Source organism: Myotis daubentonii, chromosome 2 (assembly GCF_963259705.1).
Source record: "Myotis daubentonii chromosome 2, mMyoDau2.1, whole genome shotgun sequence".
In the NCBI taxonomy this organism is placed as follows: Eukaryota; Metazoa; Chordata; class Mammalia; order Chiroptera; family Vespertilionidae; genus Myotis; species Myotis daubentonii.
Genome location: NC_081841.1, coordinates 132,063,178 through 132,086,233, shown reverse-complemented (window position 1 = coordinate 132,086,233; position 23,056 = coordinate 132,063,178). Strand labels below are relative to the sequence as shown.

Genomic DNA, 23,056 nt, shown 5'->3' with positions numbered 1-23,056 from the left:
TCTCTCCAGGCCTCAGCAGGGGCTGCTGATCAGCCCCGCCTCTTTAATCAGGCCTAGAGATAGGCCCAGAGATGCTGACTGGCATCGAAACTGACCAATCAGAACCAAATCTGGGTGAAATGCCAGGAGACAATGGCTGCCTAGGAGGCGGAGCTTTTGACGCTGACTGGCGTAGAAAACAACCAATCAGAACCAAATCTGGGTGAAGTGCCAGGAGCCAATGGCTGCCTAGGAGGTAGAGCTTTTGGTACTGACTGGTATAGAAACCAACCAATCAGAACCAAATCTGGGTGAAGTGCCAGGAGCCAATGGCTGCCTAGGAGGTGGAGCTTTTGACAGTGACTGGCACCAAAACTGACCAATCAGAACCTAATCTGGGACCACTTTGGCAGAATAGTGCATATGGCTGGCTATCAGTCCAGATATAGGGATTATGTGTTTTTGTCTGCCAAGAGCATCTCCTCCTGCTGAAAAAGGCTTTCCCCTCCCATTTAAGCAATCCTATCCTATACAATCTATCTATACTAATAAAAGGGTAATATGCTAATTAGATCGGGTCGACTGGCCATCTTCCGGACGTCCGACTTCCTCCCAGACAAAGCCATCTTCATGGGGGCCAAGGCAGAGGCTGTTAGGGACAATCAGGCCAGCAGGGGAGGGCAGTTGGGGATGATATCAGGCTGGCAGGGAGGGCAGTTGGGGGCAATCAGGCTGGCAGGGGAGCAGTTAGGCGTCGATCAGGCTGGCAGGGGTGTGGTTAGGGGATGATCAGGTTGGCAGGCAGAAACAGTTAGGGGCAATCAGGCAGGCAAGCAGTTGGGAGCCAGCAGTCCCAGATTGTGAGAGGGATATCCAACTGCTGGTTAAGGCCCGATTCCTGCGGGACATCCCCCAAGGATTCCCAGATTGGAGAGGGTGCAGGCTGGGCTGAGGGACACCCCCCCACACACACACAAATTTCGTGCACCGGGCCTCTAGTATTGTAATATTTATGTATGGTGTCAGACATCCCTCTGGCAATCCGGAACCGCTGGCTCCTAACCACTGACCTGCTTGCCTGCCTGATCACCCCTAACCACTCACCTGCCTGCCTGATTGCCCCCAATCACCTCTGCCTGCCTCATTGCCCCTAACCACTGGCCTGCCTGCCTGATCACCCCTAATTGCTCGCTTGCCTGCTTGATAGCCCCTAACGACTCTACCTTGGCCCCTGCTGCTGCGGCTTCATCTGGAAGGACGTCCAGAATGATATCCAGAGATCGTTCAGCTGTCTGGTCTAATAAGCATATTACACTTTTATTATTACAGATTTTTGAAATAACAAAATTATAGAAATAGGGATTAGTGGTTGCCAGAGGTTGAGGATTGGTAAGGGTGGAGGAAGTGAGTATGGCTACAAAATGGCAACATAAAAGATCCTTGTGGTGACAGAAATGTTTTATATCTTGACTGTATAAATATCAACATTTTACTATAGTGGCTCTAGATGTTACCATTGGGGGAAACTGAGTAACGGGTACATAGGATCTCTCTGTATTATATTTTACAATTGCATATGACTCTACAATCATTGTAAAATAAAGGCCAGTTTTAAATTAATATATTTAGTTTGTTAATCCCCATCTGAGGATATTTTTTCCATTGATTTTAGAGAGAGTGGAAGGGAGGGAGGAAGAGAAAAACATCTATGTGAGAAAGACACATGCCTCCTGCACATGCCCTGACTGGGCTGGGGATGTAACCTGCAACTCAGGTTCTTGCCCTTGACTGGGACTCAAACATGGGACCCTTCAGTGTGCAGGTTGGGCAAACACTCTAACCATTGAGATACACTGGCTAGGGTCAAGCCAATTTTTTTTTTAAAGGATATACTTCACACCAGATGCTAAGGAAGAGGGGAAGAAGAGGTCACAACCAATTTCAATAATACACATAATAGGGAATCAATAGATAATAATTAAAAGAGAGGGTATTAAATAAAGTTAACCACTGTAACAAAAATAACTTTACAAAATACCAAACTAAAAAAAAAAATCGCATAGAACTATTTTACAAATAAATATACATGAATAGGGAGGAAAAAGGGTGAAGAGCTTAGAACACTGTAACTGGCTTTAGAACCATATGACAATGAAATATAGATAGACACACACACACACACACACACACACACACACACACACACACTAGTAGCCCGGTGAACGAAATTCGTGCACATTAAAAGGGAATTAATTGCCCTATCTGGTTTGGCTCAGTGGATAGAGCATAGGCCTGCGGACTCAAGGGTCCAAGGTTCGATTCCAGTCAAGGGCATGTACCTTGGTTGCGGGCACAGCCCCAGTGGGGAGTGTGCAGGAGGCAGCTGATCGATGTTTCTCTCTTATCAATGTTTCTAACTCTCTATCCTTCTTCCTTCCTCTCTAAAAAATCAATAAAATATATTTTTTTAAAAAGGGAATTAATTAGCAGAGATATTTTAATATTGCTATTTGCCCTTTATAATAGAAGTGTGAGAGATGAAAGGAAATTAGTAAAATGTATATGAAAATATATAAATTTATTAATAAACAGTAACAAAAGGATATAACAACAACAGAGGCATGATATAAAAATGACAAAAACATGATATGAAAACAACAAAAACATGATATAAAAATAACAATGATGCAAACAATGGCTGATAAAGTGATTAAACTTTATCTAATATCTCCCTGTATACCACATTAAGAGTGAAAACACTTTCAGAGTGCTTGACTAATTTCCCTTGTGATGAAATACTTAGAACTTTAACTGTAACATCACATGCTCTTCAAACTTGAGAGAAAGCAACATATAACTAACCATGTGCAAAAACGGGTTCAGGTAGGAATCGGCCTACCTTGTCTAGAGTTTGTCCTTGTGATTTATCAATAGTCATCACAAATGCTGGCATCACGGGAAACCGTCATCGAATCAATTTAAATGGGAGGCCAGTGTCAGATGGGGACAAATTAATTCTTGGAATCAGAACAGCCTCTCCCTCTACAGATCCTGTTAATACTTCAGCTTCAATAATGCTAGGTCGTAATCTTTTGATAATAAATCTGGTACCATTTCAAAGAACCCATTTACTATTGAGATTTCTCAATAGCATGATGATTGCACCCACTTTCAATTTCAATTTATGACACCGCATTTCCGAAGGAGTAATACTATTAAGAAATTCGATGGGAAAATTTTCCTTTTCAGCATCATCTGTGGAATCAATGGAATCATCACTCAAGTATGTGTGAAAATCTCCATTGAGTATATCCAAATGTTCTTCATTTAATTTTTGAACATGCTCATTTTTTGGACAAAGAATTGCATGGTTAGATATATGTTTAATATTATCTATAGCAGTGGATCTCAACCTTGGCTGCACATTAGAATCACCTGGGAATCTTTTTAAAATCCTGATTCCTGGGCCTCATCCTCCGGAAATTGTTTCTTTGTTATGGGGTGGGGCCACAACATTAGTAACAAAGAAACAGAATTAAAACTTTATTGTGGGGAGTCGCTACAATGTTTTGGACAGGTTCAAGCTTTGGACTGATGAGAGGGCACAGGATATATAGTCAATAATATTGTAGTAACTATGTATGGGGTCAAATGGGTACTAGACTTATTGGTTGATCACTTTGTAACTTATATATAAAAAAGAGGAATCCAAAGAGGACCACACTAAGAGACATCATAATTAAAATGCCAAAGGCAAAAGACAAAGAGAGAATCTTAAAAGCAGCAAGACTAAAACAGTTAGTTACCTACAAGGGAGTACCCATAGGACTGTCATCTGATTTCTCAACAGAAACTATGCAGGCCAGAAGGGAAGGACAAGAAATATACAAAGTGGTGAATAGCAAAAACCTACAACCAAGATTACTTTACCCAGCAAAGCTATCATTTAGAATCCAAGGTTAGATAAAAAACTTCATCGACAAGAAAAAGCTAAAGAAGTTCATCACTACCAAACCAGTATTGTATGAAATGTTGAAGGGTATTCTCTAAGAAGTGGAAGAAGAAGAAAATGGTAAAGATAAAAAATTATGAACAACAGCCGAAACCGGTTTGGCTCAGTGGAGAGAGCATCGGCTTGTGGACTGAAAGGTCCCAGGTTCGATTCCGGTCAAGGGCATGTACCTGGGTTGCGGGCACATCCCCAGTAGGAGATGTGCAGGAGGCAGCTGATCGATGTTTCTCTCTCATCGATGTTTCTAACTCTCTATCTCTCTCCCTTCCTCTCTGTAAAAAAATCAATAAAATATATTTAAAAAAAAATTATGAACAACAAAGTGACAACAAATACATATCTATCAACAAGTGAACCTGAAAATCAAATGAATAAAAAACCTGATGAACAGAACAGACTGGTGAATGTAACAGAATGAGGGGCATAGAAAGGAAGTGGACTGACAATTCTCAGGGGGAAGAGGGTATGGGGATTGCAGAAAGAGACTGGACAAAAATCTAACACCTATGGACGAGGACATTGGGGAAGCGGGTAAAGGTATGGGGTGTGGTGGGAACTGGATAGAGGGGAGCTATGGAGAGAAAAAAGAGGACCAACTGTAATAATCTAAAAATAAAGACTTATTTTAAAAAAACTAATATAATATGAAAACAGTAACTGAATAATAAAAATTACTTTTAAAAATTCTCTACTGATTTCATTTGCTATAGGTGGGCCTTATAAATGTGTATTTTATAGGTCTATAACTTTATAACAAATTATAAAGTACAGATTTTAATATTTTAAAAACATCTTATCCCCATAGTTCTCCTTCCTAAAACTTTTCAGTGATAGAAACAATTCCAGCAACACTTTAATCAAATATTCTCAAAGGTTTTGGTTTTGAGTGCATTTTATGTAACTGACACTTTACTAATACTTTGCATTTTAAAAAAGGTCCTATAGAACATATTGTTGACAAACAATTTCAGGTGGCTCTAGATCAGTGGTTCTCAACTTTGGCTGCACATTAGAATCACCTGGGAATCTTTTTATAATCCTGATTTCTGGGCCTCATCCTCCGGAAATTCTGTTTCTTTGTTACTAATGTTGTGGACCCACCCCATAACAAAGAAACAGAATTTCCACAGGGTGAGGCCCGGAAATCAGGATTTTAAAAAGATTTTCAGGTGATTCTAATGTGCAGACAAGGTTGAGAACCACTGCTCTAGATCCATCAGAAGCCTTTGTCAACTCCAGGTTAAGAATATCTATAGTAAAAATAATTTCAGGAAAGGACACAATTTAGGATGATGGAAAACTGGATAGGTGATTATTGCACAACTATAAAAATTTACTAAAATTAAACTAACAATGAGTGAGTTGTATGGTATACAAACTATACCTCAATAAACCTGTTTCAAAAAAATTATCTGGAATGCAGATATTTATATATTTCTTCCCAGGGCTACTAACTATGTTTTTCTAAGTATACTAACTAAAGCAAATGTATAGATATTTTGTGGGGAGGAGGTAGGAGATTATCCTATATAATAAAAGGCTAATATGCAAACTGTCCCCTCGACTAGGAGCTCAACTGGGAGTTCGACCAGGGGGTGGGGCCAGATGGCCAACCGCCCGCAGCCCCTCCTCCCGGCCCCGATCGAGGCAAGCCGGCTGGACCACACTCATGCACAAATTCATGCACTTGGGCCTCTAGTAGAAATATAAAATTGCTCTTTCAAGTTGTGATATAGTCAGAAAACTGTAGCTCTGTGTCAAAAAACAAGACAAAACAAAAAACTCCTAAAGTGTATTGTGCTGCTACTCGAGATGGCCACCAACATAATCATGTTTCAAGGTATTAATGATGAAGCTGACCCGTAAAAAGGAATGGAAGCCACAAGGCAGTGAGAAATATCTTCAATATACTGAAAAAATATTAACTTCAAACTCAGAAGTTTAATAAAGGAATGATAGATTTTAAATACCACCATTTTACAAAAGTTAATAAATTAATGGATCTAGGTCAGGGGTGGGCAAACTTTTTGACTGGAGGGCCACAATGGGTTCTTAAACTGGACCGGAGGGCCGGAACAAAAGCATGGATGGAGTGTTTGTGTGAACTAATATAAATTCAAAGTAAACATCATTACATAAAAGGGTACGGTCTTTTTTTGTTTTCGTTTTATTCATTTCAAATGGGCTGGATCCGGCCCGCGGGCCGTAGTTTGCCCACGGCTGATCTAGGTATGATCACAAATGGTTGTTAATGTCACACACAAAAAAGATAACTGGACATTATGTACCACCTAACAGAAATATAAAGTACTCAAAAAAGTGAAAAGCTAACGCATGGAATAGGAAAAAAGATCTGCAAATCAAAGGATCAGGGATTTGTATCTAGTATAAATAATGGGCCCTTACAATTCAATAATAATCTGAATAGATCATTCATCTTATCCAAAGACAAACAAATGGCCAATACACACATGAAAAGATGTTCAACATAATTAACCATCAGAGAAATGGAAATCTAAACAATGAGACCAGGGGAGAAACCAAGATGGTGGCATAGGTAAACACTGGAAATTGCTGCCTCGCACAACCACTTCAAAAATACAACTAAAAGACAAAACGGACATCATCCAGAACCACAGGAAGGCTGGCTGAGTGGAAATTCTACAACTAGAAGGAAAGAGAAAAGCACACTGACACTCAGAGGAGGTACGGAAGTGCAGAGGTACTGAGGCGCATGTGAAAAGGGCTGGCAATTGAGGACACGGTTGTCTTTTCCAGTCGGGAGGGAGTCTCAAGCTCCCGACGACTCTGAACTCCAGTTCCGGGTGAGTCTCTGGGGACCCAGACTCATACAGGGAGAAACTGGACTGTCTGGCATCGGTTGGAACTCGAGGGCGGCTTTCTCTCAGAAGTACTTGCAGCAATTACCAGGACACTGAGACGCAGGGCCTCTTAGAGTAGGACTGAGGAAACAGCCATAGCTGCTTGCTCTGCCCTGTTGATCCCAAGACCCCGCACCACCCAAGCTGTGCGCAGAGGCTTTTGCATATGAAAGGCCTGGCTCTTTGCAATCTGAAAATTACCTAACAAACTGCAGCTGGGTCAGAGAGACCCAGAACTTCCAAAGGAAGGCCCAAGGCCCCACAGCAGCTTGCATTGCTTCACAGCTGGGCCTCATCTGGGCACCTCCAAACCCCAAACAAAGAGGAATCTGCAGATCTCTTCATAGCTCCTGCTGGGTAGCCTCAGGCAGAGGCTAAATAAGCACCTCCTTAGAGATCCAAGAGCCAGTGTACCCAGTGGTCAAAGTGGGACCATCCAGATTTCAACTCATCAGATCCGTAAGGGACACACTCAGGAGGCAGACTCAGTGAGCACCAAAGCCCCACTGAAGCAAGTCTTGCCCCAGAAGGGTGTCTCCAACACAGAAGTTCTCCCACTGTAGATCCAGCTGATCCTCACAGCCAATTGGCCTGGAGGTCAATTCCTCCCAGTGATACCTATAACAATCAAGGCTTAACTACAACAAGACTGTGCACAAAGCCCACAAAGGGGTGCACCAAGAGTGTCCACTTCAGGTAATTGGGGAGGCTGAGCCACTGGGCCCTATAGGACACTTAGCACAGAAAGCCACTCTATCAACACAGGGAAGCATAAAAAATGCGGAGACAAAGAAACAGGTCACAAATGACAGAAATGGAGGAAAGCAAACTACAGGATATAGAGTTCAAAAACCACACTTTCAAGGTTTTTCAAGAATTTTCTAGAAACCGCCGATAAATTTAGTGAGACTCTCAAGAAATCTAGTGAGACCCTCAAGGATATGAAACAGGACCAACTAGAAATTAAGCATACACTGACTGAAATAAAGAATATTATACAGAGTTTCAACAGCAGACCAGAGGATCGCAAGAATCAAGTCAAAGATTTGAAATACGAAGAAGCAAAAAACACCCAACCGGAAAAACAAAAAGAAAAAAGAATCCAAAAATATGAAGATAGTGTAAGGAGCCTCTGGGACAACTTCAAGCGTACCAACATCCGAATTATGCGGGTGCCAGAAGAAGAGAGAGAGCAAGATATTGAAAACCTATTTGAAGAAATAATGACAGAAAACTTCCCCTACCTAGTGAAAGAAATAGACTTACAAGTCCAGGAAGTGAAGAGAACCCCAAACAAAAGGAATCCAAAGAGGACCACACTAAGACACATCATAATTAAAATGCCAAGAGCAAAAGACAAAGAGAGAATCTTAAAAGCAGCAAGAGAAAAACAGTCAGTTACTACAAGGCAGTACCCATACGACTGTCAGCTGATTTCTCAACAGAAACTATGCATGCCAGAAGGAAGTGGCAAGAAATATTCAAAGTGATGAATACCAAGAACCTACAACCAACAATACTTTACCCAGGAAAGCTATCATTCAGAATTGAAGGTCAGATAAAGAGCTTCACAGACAAGAAAAAGCTAAAGGAGTTCATCATCACTAAACCAGTGTTATATGAAATGCTGAAAGGTATCCATTAAGAAGAGGAAATAGAAAAAGGTAAAGATACAAATTATGAACAACAAATACACATCTACCAGTAAGTGAATCTAAAAACCAAGTGAATAAATAATGTGATGAACAGAATAAACTGGTGAATATAATAGAATCGGGGCATAGAAAGGGAGTGGACTGACTATTCTCAGGGGGAAAAGGTGTGTGGGGGGTGCGGGAAGAGACTGGACAAAAATCGTACACCTATGGATAAGGACAGTCGAGGTGGAGGGGGTAAGGGCAGAGGGTGGGGAGGGAATTGGGTGGAGGGGAGCTATAGGGGGAAAAAAGAGGAACTGTAATAATCTGAACAATAAAGATTTAATTAAAAAAAGTGAGACCCACTAGGATGTATAAAATAAAACAGATAAAAGTACTTGTGAGGATGTGAAGAGATTGAAATTATCATACATTGCTTGTAGGATTATAAAATGAAGTAACCACCATGAAAAAGTCTGACAGTTCCTCAAAAGGTTAAACATTGAATTACCATATGATCCAGCAATTCTACTCCTAGGTTTATATCCAAGAAATATGAAAACATTTATGTGCACAAAACTTACACATGAAATGTTTATAGCAATGCTATCCACAACAGGCCAAAAATAAACAATATAAATGTCCACCAACTGATGAATGGATAAATACAATATAGTATATCCATGTGATGTAATATCATCTTACCTAATAATAGACAAACGTGGTAACTGACCGTACCTTCGCTACACCTTCCATTGGCTAATCAGCGTGATATGCAAATTAACCAACAAAGATGGCGGCTAATTTGCATACTGCAAGCAGGGCGGGACAGCGCAGCCACCAGCGTGAGAGCCGCCATTCAGGCCCCCATGTGCGACCCCAGAAGCTGCCCAGAAGTCGGTGATCAGGGGGAGGTGGGGGTCCCTTGCCCAGGCCTGACACCTCTGGTGGAGGCGTCAGGCCTAGGCAAGGGGCCGAACGGTGATCAGAGGGTGATGAAGGTCGACACCTCTAGCCGAGGTGTCAGGCCTGGGCGGGGAGGGGGTCTGAGCTGGCAATCAGAGGGAGATGAGGGTCCCCTGCCCAGGCCTGATGCCTGGGCCAGAGGCATCAGGCCTGGGTGGGGGGGTGGAGCCAGTGATCGGGGGGAGATGAGGGTCCCCTTCCCAGGCTTGACTTCTCTGGCGTAGGTGTCAAGCCTGGGCAAGTGGCCGATCCAGCGATGGGAGGGTGATGGGGGTCACGTCTCTAGCCGAGGCATCAGGCCAGGGCAAGGGCGGAGCCGGTGATCAGGGGGAGATGGGGGTCCCCTGCCCAGGCCTGAAGCCTGGGCCAAAGGCATCAGGCTGGACCGGGGGTCCAAGCCAGCCATTAGTATGAACTATAGTGGAAACACCTTTTCTGACTGCTCATTGGCTAAGCTCCCTGTATGCCACTGGTAATATTCTTAGTAACTTGGGTAATAAGAATCCAAAAAGGTGATCTAGGGTTTTTCACCACACTCCTGGCGAAAAAAACGAAGGTCCGCTGCTGGAGGGTCTGGGTTCAATTCTGGCCAAGGGCCAGGGCCCAGGTCAGGGCTCATGCAGGAGGCAACCAATCAAAGTGTTCCTCTCACTTTGATGTTTCTCTCTATCTTTCCCTTTCTCTTCCACATTCTCTAAAAATCAATGGAAACATATCCTCAGGTGAGGATAAAAAAAAATAATAAAGAAATTACTATTATATGAAAGACACATTTTGAAAATGCCTAAAGAGAGTTTGTCATTTTTTCATGGTGAAGGGACTGGAGTCCGTGTTGATGAAAAAACCTTGGTGGCTGCGGTGACTGGCAGTGGCTGCAGCAGCGGGGTGATGGGGCTGGTGCCTTCCCCTGATCAGCCCGGTTGCCTCCCACAAAGGGAGGCCAGACTGTGGCTTAGGCCCGCTCCCCAAGGGGAGCAGGGAGCTGGCCTAAGCCATCACTAGGACATCCCCTGAGGGCTCCCAGTATGCGAGAGGGGGCTGGCTGGGCTGAGGGACACGCCCCCCCCCACCCAGTGCACGAATTTCGTGCACCGGGCCCCTAGTCTATATAATAAAGAGCTAATATGCAAATAGTTATCATGCCCTTGTGCTCTTGCACTGGGCTAGGGAACCTGAGGCTGGGCCAGGGGACCTGAGGCCAGGCCTGGGGACCTGAGTCTGCGCCCCCTGCCCTGCAGGGCTTGACGGGAGGGGGGCCGGCCGGGTATGGGTCTTGCGCAATTTTGAGGTGGCGCAGGTGGGCGGGGACTTGACTTTGGTTCCTGTGGCACGCCCTAGACTCTGACAGGAGGGTAGATTTTCATAAACATTTTACTAATTTTCTTTCATCTCTGACACTTCTATTATAGAGAAAGGGCAAATAGCAATATTAAAATATTTCCTCTAATTAATTCCCTTTTAATGTGCACGAATTTCGTGCAGCAGGCCACTAGTTCAGCAATAAAAAGGACTGACACATACTAGTAATATCCAGGAACCTTAAAAACATTATGCTAAGTGAAAGAAGGCAGTCACAAACCCTACATATAAGATTCTAGTTACATAAATGTCGTAAGCAGGCAAATTAAAGAGAAAGAAAGTAGGCTAGTTGTTGCTCAGGTCTGGTTGTATAGTTGGGAAGGATGAACAAATGGGATGGACTACTAAAAGGGCATACAGTTTCTTTCTGTGGTGATGAAAACATTCTAAAATTTATTGTGATGATAGCTGCACAACTCTATGAATATACTAAAAACCACTGAGTACACTTTAAATGAGTGAACTGTATGGCATGTGGAAATGTATGTGAATTATATCTTAACAAATTTTAAAAAAGAAATATAAAATACAACCTAGAAATCAGTTTGGGCAAATTAAGTAATTAACCATATCATGCCTCTATAACAACCAATTTACAAAAAAATACAGAGAACATACTGAACACCATGGTGCTGCAACCAGCAAAATCCAGGATAAACAACCCTATTTCTCTAACAAAAAGCAACAAAGCAAAAATAGAGGGAAGGGTGGTTTAGGAAATGGAGTGGGAGCCAATAGATTTAAAGAGATTTAAGAGATATGTCAACCAATCACAATAAATGGACCTTATTTGGATACTGACCCCAAACAAACAATAATGTGTTTTATACACTCATGTACGGGTGTGTGTATGTGTTATGTATAATTGGGGAAACCTGAGTAATGACTGGATATTTAACAGTAAGTTACTACTATTAATTATGTTTAGCTGTAAGCATATATATGAAATTTGATGGAGATGGGATTGCGGACCATTGGAGAAAAGACAGAGCTGGGCCAAATAATTAACCATATGTGTGTGGGAGGAATGTAAAAGGATACCTACCATATTACCATACATAAAAATCAATTCCAGATTGTCTGAAAACTCATAAAAGCAACACTTTAAATTTTTAAAGAAAAATATCACTTTGATGGAGTGGAGAAAGATTTCTTAAGTACGACATAATGCTAAAACCAAAAGAGTAACTCCATTAAATTTAGAATTTCTGTTCTTTTCACAGAAAGTGAAAAGACAAAGATATCTGAAGCAGGGATAGTGAATAATAATTACCCAGAATATATGAAGTACTTACACGTCAATAAGACAATAGACAAAAAATAAGAGAAAGACAATAAAAGGCATTTGATAGAAAATAAAACAATAAATAGTCACCACGAAAAGGTGGGCCACCTTATTAAACAGGAAAATGCAAATTGAGACAATGAGATACCACTTTGCATTTAAGACTGCCAAACATTAATAGGTCTATCATCAAATGTTCATGAAGATGAAGAACAACTGGTAAAAAGGTCAGTTAGTACAACCATTTTTGGGAAACAACTTAGCAAAATCTGGTAAAGTGCAAAATACCCAAGGACACAACAATTCTACTTCAAGGTGTAAATCCCACATAAACTGTTGCATATATGCACCATGGGACATATACAAGTGGTTTCTGGCACTATTGGTTCACAAGCAAAAAACAAAAAAATTTGAAAGCAACTAAAATGTTCATTCAAAAGAAAATAAACATATTGTGATATATAACAATTATTACTCAGCAACGTAGATGAATGAGGCAGAGCTACATGAATGAATCCAGAAATGTCATGTAACATGAACAAAATTTAAAACTTCATTTTGTATATTATAAACTAGGGGCCCAGTGCACAAATTCGTGCATCTTGAAAGGAACTGTGGGCCACAAGGCTGTGGTAGGCACAGGGGCAGGTCTTGGCTCATCCTCTGCGCCTCCGCCTGGCCTCTCCTGCTGCTGCCTCCGGTCCTGTCTGCCAGCAGCCCCACTCCCGTCACCGCTGCTCTCACGCGCTGACGGCGCAGAGCGATCGGGACCAGCACTGGGCACCAGCAGTGGGTGCGAGTAGCGGCTCTGGTGCCGGCAGCAGGTGCAAGTGCCAGGCAGGACTGAGGCGCGCAGGAGCAAAGAATTTTCAATAACCACCAGAGGCTCACCCAGATGACAGTGACCAACGCTTGTTTACCTGCTCCACCATCCCACTTCAGCCGACGCCCGCCATATTCCGTGCACGCCCCCTGGTGGCCAGTGGACGTCATAGCAACCGGTTGTTCAGTTGTTCTGCGATTTGGCCTATTTGCATATTAGCCTTTTATTATATAGGGTATTACTATTTAATATTATTTTTATCAAACAACCAAGCAAAACTAAATCTATATAATAAAAACCCAGTGGTTGTAACGCTGTAATGACCAATGGCCAGTCACAAGGAGGTGCATTGATGGATCCCGCAGCCCACAGGCTCTGATCGCAGCAAGGCGGACAGGCGGGGCTGCATGGCGAAGAGAGTGCGGGGGATGGACGCTGGGCGGGCGGGGAGCGCGGCGCAGGTCCCCAGGTGGCGAGCGGATGTGCTCTCACCGCAGGACAGGAATGCACAAGTCCGGCAGCGGGAGGAGGTGGCATACAGGGGAAGGGCGCAAGCGGCGAGAGGAATTGAGGCAAAAGGTAAAAGCTGTTACTAAGGGAAAGAGCCAAATGGTTCGGAGCAGCCAACAGCTCAGACACTCAACACAGGGGAGAAAGGAATGGGGACCAGACAGGCACAAATGAGCTCGCGAGGCCTGTGGCGGCGGAGAGGTCTGGGGTCCAGCTCGCATGCACGGCAAAACTGGGATCCCACTGGCGCATGCAACGGAGTCTGAGTCCTGCCCTCCCCCGACCCCTACCCCTGGGGTGCTGGCAGATCATTGCGGGGCACTGGCAGCATCCACGGAGCGTCACAGGTTGCCAGCAGCATCCCCGGAGCATTGCCGGGCACCAGCAGCGTCCACAGAGTGTGCAAGGCATTGCGGGACGGTGAACGTGGACCCTACATGCGCTGGGCCTCTAGTATTATATAATATTTCAGGATACAAACAAGTATGGTAAATCTAGAAAAGCAAAGTAATGATTTACACATAATTGTGACAGTGGATTTCAATTCTGGAAAGAAACAAGGGATGGGATCAGAAAGGAAAACACAGGCAGCTTTGATTCTGGTTCTTAACTGGACTGGATTAATGGATATTTGCTTTATTATTGCTTCAAAACTTGTATCTACATCAACTATTTTTATATACCAAATTACATAATTTATAAATGTTTAAAGGAAAGAAAGTAACACTACTTAGCCTTTGGAGGTTGAAGCCCCTATAATGTGGAAGGCGCTGCATTTGCGGTTGATGGAGTCACCCTACGTTGCCTGCCTGCTCACCAAGCAAATCTTGCAGCAGGAATCTCAGTGGCTGTGACAAGAGAATGGGCAAAGTGGGGGACTACCCCAGGTTCTGGGGGCTCTGGAGGTAGAACTGCCTGCAGACTCCTGGTTTCCCTAGACCACATGTGCTGTGGGAGTGGCACTGAGGACAGAGTCTCGCCAAGTTTTTTTCTTCTCCTGACGACACAATGTATTTATTTATCTACCTGATCTGCAGTGAAAGGCAAGTGGACAGATGGGGCAAATATCCCTGCACGCACTGGGAGGCTCTCTCCATGTGTGGGTGGCCTCTTGGACTACCCACAGGCCAGAGAGCTGGGTGAAGGGGACCGCTGTTTCTGATTGTCCTGCCCTTGACCCCAGACTTTCTCCAGGACCAGTGGGACCTCATAGTCAGCTTGATGTGCTTGATGATCCGAGTGCGACCAACAAATGGCAGGGCTGAGCCACACCAGTAGCCATGGGCAGTTAGAGATGTGGCAAGTGGCCCTGGTTTTCTCCTGGGATTTCTATGGGTGAAGGAATGTACTTTCCTGGGGCGGGAGGTCGGCCCTGAGTTATCAACACTGGATTTATTGTCACCTGTAAGGAGTTACTGTGAAGTTAATGCAAAGAGAAGTAGTTAGTTTTTAATTTGATATGCAATTCAGCTCAGATGATATATATACACATACTATATAATAAAGAGGTAATATGCAAATTGACCATCAGTCCAACACACAAGATGGCCAGCAGGGGAGGGCAGTTGGGGGTGATCGGGCTGGCAGGGGAGCAGTCAGGCATCAATCAGGCTGGCAGGGGAGTGGTTAGGGGGTGATCAGGCAGGCAGGCGAGCGGTTGGGAGCCAGCAGTCCTGGATTGTGAGAGGGATGTCCGACTTCCTGTTTAAGCCCAATCCCACAGGGATTGGCAGTCGGACATCCCTGAGGGGTCCCAGATTGGAGAGGGTGCAGGCTAGGCTGAGGGACACTGCCCCTCCCCCCCATGCACGAATTTCACGCACCGGGTCTCTAATACACACACACACACATATATGCACTGAGTTGCCAGATTATTATGACCATCCCATCAGTAGTTTGTTGGGCCACCTTTTGCCTTCAATACTGTGGCGATTCTTCTTGGCATTGACTCCACGAGATGTTGAAAGGTGATGCGAGGAATCTGACACCTGATGAATAGCACTGTCCAGTTCTGTGAGATTTGATGGTTGTGGAACGAGCTGCCTGATAGCTCTTTAACTTCGTCCCACAAATGCTCAATTGGATTGAGATGTGGTGATTGTGGGGGCCACCTAAGCAAGGTAAAGTCTCCCTCATGTTCTTGAAACCACTCGTGCACAATACAAGCACTGTGGCATGGCGCGTTGTCTTGTTGGAAGAAGCCATCTCCATTGGGATACGCCATCAACATGATAGGATGAACCTGATCAGCAACGATACTTAGGTATGTTGTGCTATTCAGACATTGTTCCACACGAATTAAAGGGCCCAAATCACGCCAGGAAAACATGCCCCAAACCATAACACTGCCCCCACCAGCTTGAAGGGTTGTACTCATGCATGTGGGGTGCATGCTTTCATGCTGTTTCCGCCAAATTCTCACTCTGCCATCTGCATGATGCAACTGGAAACGTGATTCATCGGACCACATGACTTTTTCCCAATGCTCGACTGTCCAATCCTTGTGTTCCTGTGCGAATTGGAGATGTTTTATCTTGGTAACTGCAGACAGCAAAGGTGTTCAAACAGGCCTTCAGCTTCCATATCCCATACAATGCAGTGTACAGCGAATAGTGCATTCAGAGATCATTTAAGAGGATCCCTGATTATGATCTGCAGTAATGATGCACTGTTGCCCTTCTGTTGTCTTGTACCAGTGTTGCTGCTCTCCATTCTGCCCTAACATTGACTAGTCGCTGGCGGCCACAATTCACATGTTCAGGCCCAGATTTCTGGCTGACAGTCTAGTCTTTAAACACTTGAACAACAGCTACTCTTGAACATTTAACAAATTCAGCTGTTTTGCTGATACTTGCCCCATGGCTCCAAGCACCAACCATCATCCCATGTTCAAAGGCTGTTAAATTGTGTTGTTTACCCATATCTTCAGAAAAAAAATCACTTCTACTGTCGTGGCAAACAACCTGCTTCCCTATTTATAATGGTCTGGCCCTCTAGCAACTTCAGTGTGAAATTATAGCTAATTTCCCTACAAACGTCAGGTGGTCATAATAATCTGGCCACTTGCCGAAACTGGTTTGGCTCAGTGGATAGAGCGTCGGCCTGCGGACTGAGAGGTCCCAGGTTCGATTCCGGTCAAGGGCATGTGCCTGGGTTGCGGGCACATCCCCAGTGGGGGATGTGCAGGAGGTGGCTGGTCAATGTTTCTCTCTCATCGATGTTTCTGACTCTCTATCTCTCTCCCTTCCTCTCTGTAAAAAATCAATAAAATATATTTAAAAAAAAATAATCTGGCCACTCAGTATATAATAGAAAAGAAACATGTAAATTGACCATCCCCTTGCTACGCTCACCAGCCAATCAGGAGTGAATATGCAAATTATCCTGCCAAAGATGGCGGGTTAATTTGCATACACAGGCACGGGGGGGGGCACAGGAGAGAGCTGGCAGCTTCGGGGACGTTGCTTCCTCAGTCGCCGGGTGGAGAGCAGAGTAGGAGAGCTAGGGGCTTGGGGGGGCCATGGCTCCCTCGGCCACTCCCACTTTGGGGAGCACCAGGAATTCTGGGAATAGTAGTTCCGATGGCAGCGCCAGGACCTGAAACGGAAGCCCAGAGCGTAGGGAGCACCAGGAATGCTGGGAATCGTAGTTCTGGTGGCAGACGGATCTTCTAGACCAGTGGTCGGCAAACTGCGGCTTGTGAGCCACATGTGGCTCTTTGGCCCCTTGAGTGTGGCTCTTTCACAAAATACCGACTTCTGCGCATGGGCCACAAAGTTTCAATTGCACTGTATGTGCATGCCTGCACGTAGCATCAACATACTAAACTGCTACCATGCAAAGGATAAACTAATGCTACTAATTCCCCATCAGATTTCAATTCATACATCAGGATCCAAAAAACACTGACAATCCCAATAACACTCCAGTGTCTAATTCAAATTCTCACTCACCTTCTCACACTACTTTACTTGGGTTAGTGGTTGTCAAACTTTCACCTGCATCAGAATAACCTGGCTTGTTAAAACACAATCTGCTGGGCTTCATTCCCAGAGTCTCACAAGTAGCAGGTCTGGGGTGAAGATTAAGAATTTGTTTTAAACGAGATCCCAGATGATATCGATAGTGACGTCTCTGGTCCAGGAATCACACTTTGAAGAATCACCACTCTAAGGCTGACACTTACATAAAATATGTAATAATACAGTCACCATCAAATTAGAAAGCATTAAAAAATCCTAATGAACTATTTTCCTCTAAGGTACTTATAAATGATGTAAACTATCACAGACATATCAAATACATATATATTGGACAAATTACTTTAGTGTACTGTTGATGGCATAGCATTATAATTAGAACATCTGCTCTGGAGTCAGCAGTCTAGTTTTAAACCCTGGTTTCCCCACATGAAAACTTTATGATAGTTAGTGGTCCCTCTACCTCACCTTCTTTATTTACAAAATAAAGATAATGCCTCAGAGGGTTACTGAGACAAATGAATCAAGTTCATGCTAAGTGTTTACAAAAGGGGCAGTGCCTGGCATAGAAAGCCCTCAATAAACATTAGCTATCTTCATCACCATTGTTAACGATGCTCCCATATTCTGCATGTGTCAGGGTCAACATCTCACTGATCTCTGTACCACCTCAACACTATCACCATCTAACCAGATCACCTTGTGTCATTCTCATTTCTGTCACCATCTCCCTTATACTCACTGAAGACTCAGGCAGCTGGCTCCATCTTCCTCTCCAAACCAAGTCCTGACAACATCCCTGGTGTCTTCAACAACTCCTTCAAACAACCCAGTTCAAGAGGCTGCCCAGTCTAAGTAGGATAAATTTTGAATGCTTTACATTTCATTCAAAAACTTTGAAATGTTCAACATTTTAATATGAAATGGGTAGATTTTCCCTTAAACAATATGTATCAGCGTTCTCTAATTTTAGGAATCTGACTCTAACAGCAAAACTCTCCCTAGAGGACACGGACAACAGGGGGATGAGAGTATGAGTGCGGGGCTGGGGGGGCGGGGGGGGGGAGAGGGAGGCTGGGGGTTAATGGGGGGATGAGGATACATTTGTAATACCTTAACCAATAAGGAAATTAAAAAAAAACACCTCTCCCTAGATCCAATTACGGCGTGAACAATTTCCCAATAATTAGCCATTCCACAGACTGACTTCAGTCTACAAAGATTACTTTAATACCTTACACCTCCTTGATTTTCTCTCAATTTATCAACCCCTTCTTGTTTTTGTTTCCTTCTTACATAGTTCTCATGCTTCAACACTTCTGCCTCCTGTGCTTCTATTGTATTGCCCTACCAATAGCTAACCTTGGGTCACTTCAATTCTCATTCCAAAACCGGGGCTGCTAAATGCTGCAAGAGGGGGGAAAAAAAAAAAGAAGAAAGACAACCTCTATTATAGGTATTATCTGATTCTAGGTCTCTAATGTCAAGTAATACTGTTCGGAAATCTTTCCAGGCTTCCCTAGATTTTGTATCAAAGGCTGCGGCTCTCAAGCTTCCTATTTATTAAGAAAAGAGAAAGCATCAGATAGTAGCAAATCCCTCAACTTCCTATCATTTTTCCAAATCTCCCCAATCACCTGCAGCCTCAAACATCCCGTCTTCTTCCATTCTATCACAAAGGCAGTGCAAGAGATGGCAATCTTTGCTCTCACCTTCTCTGGGGTCTTGCTTCTTGTGTTCCCTCTCCCATTTTCAACCTCTATTTCTATTCATCATAAGTAACCTCAATTCTCTTTTATCTTATTTTTTTGAAGCCTTTCCTCAACCTACATTTTCTTCTATTGTCCTCCTTAGCCAAAATGATTGAAAGAGTAGTCTACTCTGTCTTTACTTCCATTCATTTAGTCCACTCCAATCCAAAACTCCATTGACATTGATTGCTCCTCCCAAGATCATCAGCAACCTCCTATCATTGAACACTACCCTCATGCGGCATCTTTACCAGGAAACACTATTAACCATTCATTCCCACCTCCATGACTTCCACACCATCCTCTTCGGCCTTCTTCCTTCATACATGCATGTTGTTCTCTATGTTCTGTCTATAGCCCTAGAGGCCTAGTCATTTCTCACTCTACAAACCCTTTCTAAGATATCATATATATTTCATGGCTTCAATCGATAACTACATATTAAAAGCTGGATCATTTGGATTTGTTTCTAATGAATTCTGAAACATGCAATGATGTGTAATTTTTCAGTAAGGTTATAAACAATACATATATATTTAGTATCTAGTTGATCTTTAAATATAGGGAAATGGTACCTCGTGTTTAAAATAGTACAGTATATTGTTTTGCCTACCTGTACATAGTCTAGTTTGTGATTAGTCAATATATCACAGTAGAACCATTACTCTCATATATATTTTTTTGGTATTATAACAACTTTAAGACATAATTTACATGCTATACAATTTACCCATTCTAAGTGTATGATTCAATAGTGTTTAGCATATTTACAGAGATATGCGACCATCATCAAAATCAGTTTTAGAGTATTTTCATTAAAAAAAACACACAAAAAAACGTTGTATCCTTTAGCAGTCACCCCTCCCCCATTCTTGCCATGCTCCCATAGATTTGCCTCTTCTGGAGTCATATAAATGGGATCACACTATATGTTTTTTGTGATTGTATGATCTTAGCAGTTATTCAAGGTTCATCCATGTTGTTATCTTTTATCAGTACTTCATTTTTATTACTGAATACATTTTATTATCCATTTATCAAGTGAGAGACATCTGGATCATTTCTACTTATTGACTATTATAAATAATGTTACTATGAATAAATTTTGTGGGCACAAATGCTTTTATTTCTTTTGGGTATGTACCTAGGTATGAAATTACTGGGTCATATGGTAATTCAAATGTTTAACTTTTTGAGGCTGCCAAACTGTTTTACCAAGTGGCTTTACCATTTTACAATCCCACCAACAATGTTGGGGGTTTTACTTTCACCACATACTTCCTCACCAATACTTGTTGTTATTATCTGTTTTTATTATTTTAGCCATCCTAATGGGTTTCGTGAAGGGGCATCTCATTGTGGTTTTGATTTGCATTTCCTTAATGATCAATGATATTTAGCATCTTTCCATGTGCTTACTGGCCATTTGTGTTTCTTCTCCAGAGAAATGTCTTTTCAAGTCAATTGCTCATTTTTGAATTGTCTTTTTATTATTGAGTTTTAAGAGTCCTTTATATATTCTGAATACAACTCCCTTATCAAATATGATTTGAAAGTACTTCCTTCAATTCTATGAGTTTCTTTTCACTTTCTTGGTGATGTCCTTTGAAGCAAAAACACATTTAAGTTTAATGAAATCCAGTATGTCTATTTTTATGTGGATGCTTGGGCTTGTGATGTTGTCCCTAAGAAACTACTGCTTACTCCAAGGTCATAAAGATTTACACTTTTTTTTTTTTTGTCTACTCGCATTTTTAATATGTTAGCTCTTACATTTAGTTCTTTGACCCATTTTGAATTAATATTATATAGTGTAAGGTACAGGCCCAACTTTATTCCTTTGCATGAAGATATCCACCAGTTTAGTTGTCCCAATACCATTTGTTAAAGATATTTTTTTCCTGTTGAAAAAGGTTGCTTTGGCACCCTTGTTGAAAATCAATTTACTGTAAATGTAAAAGTTTATTTCAGTACTAGAGGCCCGGTGAACAAAAATTTGTGCACTCGGGGGGAAGGGGGTTCCCTCAGCCTGGCCTGTGCCCTGTCGCAGTCTGGGACCCCTCGGGAGATAACGACCTGCTGGCTTAGGCCTGCTCCTGGGTGGCAGAGGGCAGGCCCAATTCCTAGGTGCAGCCCCTGGTCGGGCTCAGAGCAGGGCTGATTGGGGAGTTGGGGCACCGCCCCCTGTCATGCACAGAGCAGGGCGGATTGGGAGGTTGCGATGCCACCCAGTCACTTACAGAGCAGGGCCAATCAGGGGGTTGGGGCGCTGCCCCCTGTCACGCACAGAGCAGGGCCCATCAGGGGGTTGAGGAGCTCCCCCCTGTCACTCAGAGAGTAGGGCCAATAGGGGAGTTGGGGCACCGCCCCCTGTCACACACAGAGCAGGGTGGATCAGGGGGTTGGGGCGCCGCCCTCTATCACTCACAGAGCAGGGTTGATCAGGGAGTTGGGACACCACCACTCTCACACTCAGGGCAGGGCCGATGGGGAGGTTATGGCTCTACCCTGTCACACACAGAGCAGGGCCGTGGGGGGGGGGGGCGGGGGGGTTGGGGCGCCACACCCTGTCACTCACAGAGCAGGGCCGATCAGGGGGTTGGGGCGCCGCACCCTGTCACACACAGAGCCGCAGGGCGATCAGAGGTTGGGGAGCTTCCCCGTATCAGGCACAGAGCAGGGCTGATCAGGAGGCTGGGGCGCCTTCCCCTCTCACGAACAGAGCAGGGCGGATAGAGAGGTTGTGGCCCCACCCCCTGTCACACACAGAGCAGGGCCGATCAGGGGGTTAGGGCGCTGTACCCTGTCACACACAGAGCCGCAGGGCGATCAGGGGGTTTGGGCGCTGCCCCGTCACGCTGATCCCGGTGCCGGAAGGCCTCTCGGCTCCGCTGATCCCGGTGCTGGTAGGCATGTTACCCTTTTACTATATAGGATAGAGGCCTGGTGCATGGATGGGGCTGGCGGTCCCCACTGGGGTGCCTGGCCAGCCTGGGTGAGGGGCTGAGGGCTGTTTGCAGCTGGTCACACACCCTTCAGGGTGGGGGTCCCCACTGGGGTGCCTGGCCAGTCTGGGTGAGGGGCTGAGGGCTGTTTTCAGGCTGGCGGGTGACGGAAGCTCCCAACCGCTCCTTTTTTCTTTTTTTAATTCTGGGCCAGCTTTAGCTCTGAGGCCCCAGCTCTTAGGCCTCGGCTGCTGAAAGTAGGTAATCGAAACAATGTATAACTCCAGCACTGACTCCAGCTCTGAGATCCCACCCAGCTCTCTGAAAGCTGGTTTCTGGGTTTGTTTTTTTAGCTTCTATATTTGTTAAAATGTTTCAAACTGCAGGCTCAGAGGCCTGCAAGGCAGGTGGGGAACGTTGGTTTCCTCCATCACTGAAGCAAGTAAGCCTCATGTTAGTTTCAAGCTGCCTGGCTGCCGGCCACCATCTTGGCTGGCAGTTAATTTGCGTATCTCCCTGATTAGCCAATGGGAAGGGTAGCGGTCGTACACCAGTTACCATGTTTCTCTTTTATTAGATTAGATTCTCAATTCTACTCCATTGATCTATATATGCTTATCCTTATGCCAGTACCATAGTCCTGATTAATGAACTATTTCTTTTTGTGATAAACTATTACAACAGTACTAACTGTATGTGAAGACTTCAATCAAGCATAAACCTTCAAGTAAATATCAAATTAATTAATTGAGTTAAATTATACACACCAGCTGATGATAGACTATGGCATGCCTAAAAAAAACTGTAAGCTGCTACCCATAAAAATGAATAAGATGTGTGATGCGGGCAGGGAGGGAATATGCAAGGAAGCTTAGTTTCTGAGAAGAAAAGGCAGCAAATGTACACAGTAACTTTCAAATATTAGAC

The 23,056-nt window shown here is 43.8% G+C and overlaps 1 protein-coding gene across 4 annotated transcripts in view; it reads right to left on the bottom strand.

The window, feature by feature from the left end:
• Positions 1-23,056, bottom strand: part of KPNA3 (karyopherin subunit alpha 3) — a 119,552-nt gene that overhangs the window by 72,593 nt on the left and 23,903 nt on the right. The window contains exon 2 of one of the 4 annotated variants that reach the window (XM_059684575.1): positions 18,176-18,251. The exons of 2 other annotated variants lie outside the window; for them this stretch is intronic. The gene's annotated coding sequence lies outside the window, so the exon portion shown is untranslated. Of the gene's footprint in view, positions 1-18,175; positions 18,252-18,674; positions 18,819-23,056 lie in introns of those variants that run through there. One more of the 4 variants, XM_059684574.1, reaches the window with a different exon arrangement.